Here is a 6,344-nt window from a genome sequence, read left to right on the forward strand (position 1 = left end):
TGGCCACGTTGAATTATCATGTGAGTACGTATAATTTCTTTCTCCCTTATCTTGATGCCAGAGAAAATGAGAACAGGTCAGAAGACATAGGCATGCCCTAAAGAACCCGGTGGAATCATGCGACAACATAGGCTTTGGCTCCAGTAAGACAGCTCAGTGTACCTTTAAGCTAGTTCCTCAACCACTATAAGCCTCAATTCCCCATGGTTCCCATAAAATGAAGATAATACCTGTCGTAAGGGCTTAACAAGGGAGCACAGAGAACACATGTAAAGATCTTGGCAATAGTAGGTGTTCAATAAATGCCAGTTATTACCACTGAAGTTCACACATGACTCAGTATCACCCCAAGGCCATTTGGAGAGGATTGAGTATCACATTGACCTTGGGCTCAGGTCTAACTGCTACCATCTGTCACAGATACAAGACCTCAGCCTTGCTCTTGTCTTGCCTGAGCCTTGGCTCCTGTTTATAAATGGGAGCTATGGTCTACTATCCCCATCAGGCCGTGACCTACTGTGGGGATACTTCTGTTTCCCCAGTGCTAGTCCCAGGAGTCTACAAGAGTCAAATCAATCCATGAATGTCGAAAGAAGAACACTGCAGAGGAGTCCAGAGTGGGAGAGACCTGCCTGGACTGTCTCTCCTACCTGTGTCCCTGGAAGGTTCCTCGGGGAGACATTCTCCTGACCACCCTGAATATCCTTGCTCCAAGGTGTCAGGAAATTTTATTGTTTAGTCATTGCTCTATGTTCAACACATACACCCACACAGAATTCCACTTACATGTCCACTTACATCTGAAACAGTCATGTTTTCTCAAGAAAACAAAGTTCATGCTCTTAGGCAGTAAAAATACCTTACTTTTTACTCATTTCCTTCACCATTCCCAAACTCCATATGGTATGCTTTGTTGTGATTTGAAAAAGCTGTTCTCAACAGCTTCTGCTTGCCCCCTCTCTCCCCACAATTTCTTTATTCAAAATATAGCATAACATTGCTAACCAAAAAGACATCAGCCATCTGGCAAAGTACTATTTTAACTGCTAAGGAAACCAAAATATTAATTACCTTAAAATAGTAACACCTTTTTTTTTTTTTTCCATTGACCCTCTTTTGTAAATTCCTCTAAAATATGTTTGCCAAAAACTGTCTTTAGGGAGCTGGAGACTAAGATAAGGTCACCCAACCATGTATAGCAGTGGCTACTCCTGTGATTTAATTTTCATCCAAGTGTTTAAATAAAATAAAGGCCCAAGACATGTATTTGGAGACTCAGAGAATAAATGACAAATTGCAACTTATAGATTTACATAGATTGAGCTTTCTGTCTTCAGTGCTGCCAGGAGAAAACCTGACACTGATGCTTTCAGCTGCTTTGTGCTTTTCAAGAAATTTGAAAAATAACACCTTGAAAGTCCTTAGATCTTTCCCATCCAATAAAGTAGAATTTGTTTTTTTGGATAAGGATTTGAGTTCTCTAAAAGGCAGAAAATGTGCCTGTGTGGATGAACCCTATCTGCTGAAAAATGGCATCTTCAATTCCTTCATCACCATTGTCACCATTTATCAAGAATTTAGAATGTATATAAAATTGCACTAAGAGCTTAACATGTAGTAATTCAATTCATTTTGACACTAACTCTGCAAGGAAGGTAATGTCAACTTTATTTTGTAAATGGGGAAACTGAGGCACAGAGAGGCTCATTTCCCCAGTCATGAAGCTAGGACAGAGCAGAGCCATAATTCAGATTCAGGTGAGCCTGGTTCCCAAGCTCATGCTCTCACCACTGCCGACTGGATCCCTCGCTGAGGTCTTGATGTCTGTGGCTGTTTGATGAATGTATCTTCTAGACTCTTAAGGATTCAGCTATAAATTAAAATATCTCTAACTTATTTGTGAATAGAAGGAACTAAGAGAATCATGGGACACTGTGAAAACCATGACATTTTTTAACCAGATAATTAAGTCATGACATTAATAAATTTGTTGAGAGTCTAAGATTTTTTTAAAAATTAACTAATATGTTCTTTTTTAACTCACTTCTCAGAGGGGAGTCTTCTCTAACTGTCAAGAGCTGGAGATTTCCTGCTGCTAATGTTTGCTAACGCCCCAGCCAGCCTGCTTAGGAACATGTTGACAACATTAAAGACAGGCTGAGTGTACTCATGAAAAGATAAATATTAAAAATGAGCTGGAGGAAAGGAGAGAAAGGTTTTTTTATTATTATTAGCACATGTCATTAGGCAAACAAACGATGCTGTTTTCTTTTGTTCTGTTTGTTTCTGAAACAAAAATGATGGTGGATGGAGGGAATCACATCTCAGAAATCAGCAACTTCAGAGTCAGGATCAGATCATTAAAATCCTCAACAGGCATGAAACGTTTCACTAGAAGGACAGAAACAGAACATTTGGAAACATGCTATAGTAAAGATTTTTTGTCTCCCTCTGATCAAAGTTATCAAAAGAAAAGAGATGGAAAGAGTCAAAAAGACACATATGTGCACTGCTGCCTTGAAAAACAGAAGTGCTGGCTTCACATTGTGACAATATGAAAATTTCATCACTTGACAATGGGATTGGGCCCTTCAGGCTGATCATGTCTCCGTCATGGACCCTTAAGCAACTAGTCCAAGCCAAAGAATAGAAATCACTAGAGCCTACTAATTAAAGGGTCTTAAATTTGGAAGGGACTTACCTAGCTCATCCCCTAGATAAAGGGAGGAAAGACTATGCCTAGTTGGTACTGGCGAGAACTTCTTTCTTATAGATCACTGGAAACTCTTAAAATTCTGCTTAAAATGCAATTCCCAAGCAGAAAGTTAGAGGTTCTTTTTTTCTGATTAAATACGGACTTCTTTAAAGCTATTCACATAAATCTTTTACTTATATACTTTCCTTCATTCATTCCTTCATTTAATCATTCAATAAATATTCATAGAGCACACACCATGGGCCAGGGCCCCTTCCAGGTGATAAGAATACAAAGATGACTAAAATTTGATCTGTACTTTCAAGAAGCTCACCTTCTAATTCTATTCACTGTGATTAATGAGCCTATAACAGGGAAAAGTACAAGATGCAGCAGAGCCAGGCACAAAAGATGTAACTCAACCCAGGCAAGTCAGAAAGTGAGGCTTCAGTTGCGACCTGATGGATGGAGAGCAGTTTACCAGGCAGATGAAAGGGAAAGGGGCTGTCCGGGAAAGGAGGGAGTTCAGACAAGACACATGGTGCCATGGTCTCCATGCCCTTATGGATAGAAAACTTAATGGAATTACTTATTCGTGAGATGGTATAGGCTAAAAATTAGGATGTCTTTAAAATATTTTGGAACTTTCTAAATAACTGACAAATAATGAAGGTGGTTCGGATGATTGGGGGTATAGCATTCATTTTTTAGATAACCGTACTCTTCCATATTATATCCCTGATGGCTCACATCAGAAAGGGAAAAGCCATCTTCACCCTCTGCAAATCAGAGTAAGTGGCCTAAATAGATAGTACAGGTATTTAATCAAAGACAGAATCCTGAGCCGAGAAAAACAGGGCTCCCCAGACTGGTGATCCCTGTGTGGCTTGTCTGGAGGAGCTGCCTCTCAGGCTTAGCTCCATGCCACCTTCCTGCCGTGCCCAGCAGCGCTCGGCTGGGTTTCTGGCTGCAGTGCCGCATTGCTGACTCACAAGCAATCTGACAACTACCCAGAACCTCCTGTCCTCGTTCTGCCTCTGCACACATAGCCAGGTCTTCCCCCCATAAACATGAGCACATTTGAGCCTTTTCCCCATCCTGTGTCTACATCTGCTTCTAGTTAGACACAATTTCTAATCTTTTTTCTAAAGCACCAATGTCACTTTGAATTCTGAATCTTTTACCAAAGTAATAGAACTCAGTTTCTACAACCTTGTCATAGCCATACTTAAATAATTTAATAGTCTTCATTGAACTCTGCTGTGTCATTGATTGAAATGTGACTTACCTTAGTCCCAAGAGTTCTTCCTACTGAACATCACTCATTACTTCCCTAGCCTACCATTTATTTTCAAGGACAATTTTCAAATTATGTTTCTAACCAGATGTTAGAAACGTACCTAGGAATTGTATGTGTCCTTAGCCATATTTCCATAAGGTCTGATATTGTGCTACAAAGATCAATTTAGAAACATTACCAAGGTCAAGAGAGATGACATCTACAGGCACCGAAACTGTCCTTCTGCCCTAAATGAGACTAATTTTCTTCTGATAGGGCTTGATCTTGACAAGCAGTAACCATAATGCCAACTAGTATTTGTAGTCTTTAGAGTGTCCAAAGGAATGTCACATAACTGAACCTAATGATAACTCCATGAGGTAGGTGTTATAGGTCTCAATAGATGAGAAAACTGAAGCACACAGAAGTTAAGAGTTTTGCCCTGATTCGCACACAAGTAAACAGCTAAACACAGATTTGAAGGCAGGTACTCTTAGGTCAAATCCTATATCAACGCTAGGGTCTTGGAAAAATTAATTTTATAATAATTTCCTGTGTTAAAAAATTAAAGTTATAGTCCTGCAATTTCTCATTTAATCTCCAGGTATGTTCCCAGACTTCTATTAACTCTCATTAATTGAGCTAATATCCCATTGATAGCAGCAGGCAACTATTTTAGTGTCATGGAATGTAAGTCAGCACAGCTTTTTAGACAAGAAACATAATCAGAACACGGTGCTTGAAAATAAATGGTAGACTAGGGACGTAGCAAGTGATGTTCAGTAAAATGAAATCTTGCAACCAGGGTAACATTTTAATCAATGACATCTCAAAAAGCTCAGTGAAGAAGTCTGCACATTTTTACAAATCTTTTTCTGGCCCTTCTTTACTTGTTTTTTCCTGCCCTTGAGTCTGATGTCTGCCCATTTTCAAAGAAGTCGTCTGTATTTTTTACCACGTTCAGTTTTTAGCATTTTGGTTTTATAACACTAAGTAACTAAGATTGAAAAAAAGGCAATAAGAGAGTGAGATCAAAGTATGTGGAATTTTTTAAAAGCATTACAATAGGCCTTGAATCTTTTTTTAAGATGAAAGAAACAAATTAGCCCCCAATACTTTAATAGGTGCCGCTAATTGGCATAAACTTAATTTAAGGTCATAGATAAAAAAAAAAACCCTCTCTTATGTGACGAAGAAAGCAGCTTAGGGAACTGATAAATGCCCTGGGTACCACCTTTTCCAGAATATAGGTGAATAATTCAGTCTCTAACCTGCTTTTGATTGCCCTAAAGAAGGAACAATGATAATAACTATTGGAAGGCTTTGGAGAAATTAACAAAGAAAGAGGGTAGTGATTGTGGGACTCCCAAATGAAAGTAAAATGTGAGGATTTCTAAGTCATTATAGAATCTGCAAGACAGAGGGTTTGATCAGTAATCCACCACTTAAATGGAACGCCAGCAGGCATGTGAATCTTGGCAGAACACGTAGGAGGAGGGGAAGCTGAAGCAACTTCCCAGGACCCACGTGGGTCTATTTGAAGAGAAGTGAATTCTGTGACCTCATATCAAGGAGGGCAAGAGTGTGAAATTCCTTTGGAATTACTTAATAAAGCTCTTATATAGACAGCTCGATTTGGTCAGATGCCACCTGCATATATGAATACAAGGAATCCAATATAGTTTTGGAAAAGAACCAAAAAGGCAGTCAGCAACTAGTTTTGCAGAAGGATGCTCTGATTATTTACATGCTTTTTCTTTTTTAATAACCTGCTTTATTTTTGTCTTGGAGGGATTACTAAAGCCTTGGTTAGGCCCGGAAGGCAAATTATTTTCATTATCTTTTTTAGAGGGCTGTACATAGTTTACGTGACAAATCATTTTTTAAAGTGTACTAAATTAAATACATCATAGGACCTATGTGTGTACATGCAATGTTTCCAAATGAGCAGATGCAGCTTCAACAGCTTTCCTCTGCATATTGCTTTACATTTTGTCTAGGGCCTTCAGATGCCCTGTTGTTTGGTTCTCATAACACTCCTATGAGATGTTCATGACATATTAGTATCCCCATATTACAGATGGGACATGTGTATTACTTTTACAAAGTGATATTCAAAATTCCAGCATGCAAAGTTCAAAAATGGCAGTGTGATACTGAAACCCACGTTTTCCAGTTGTAAATACAGGGCTCTTGCCTCTAAACTAGGCTACTAGAGAAGTTCTACTGGAAATTACTAGGATCTTCCCTTGCCCTGCCCTCCTGCATTCATTAAGGACTCACCAGCATGGACATTAGGAGTTCAAATGATGGCAGCTAGTCATTCAGGCTATATGTCTTTACTGTGCACCTGTTCATGTCTAAGCACCC

Source organism: Cynocephalus volans, chromosome 1 (assembly GCF_027409185.1).
Source record: "Cynocephalus volans isolate mCynVol1 chromosome 1, mCynVol1.pri, whole genome shotgun sequence".
NCBI classification, from domain to species: domain Eukaryota; kingdom Metazoa; phylum Chordata; class Mammalia; order Dermoptera; family Cynocephalidae; genus Cynocephalus; species Cynocephalus volans.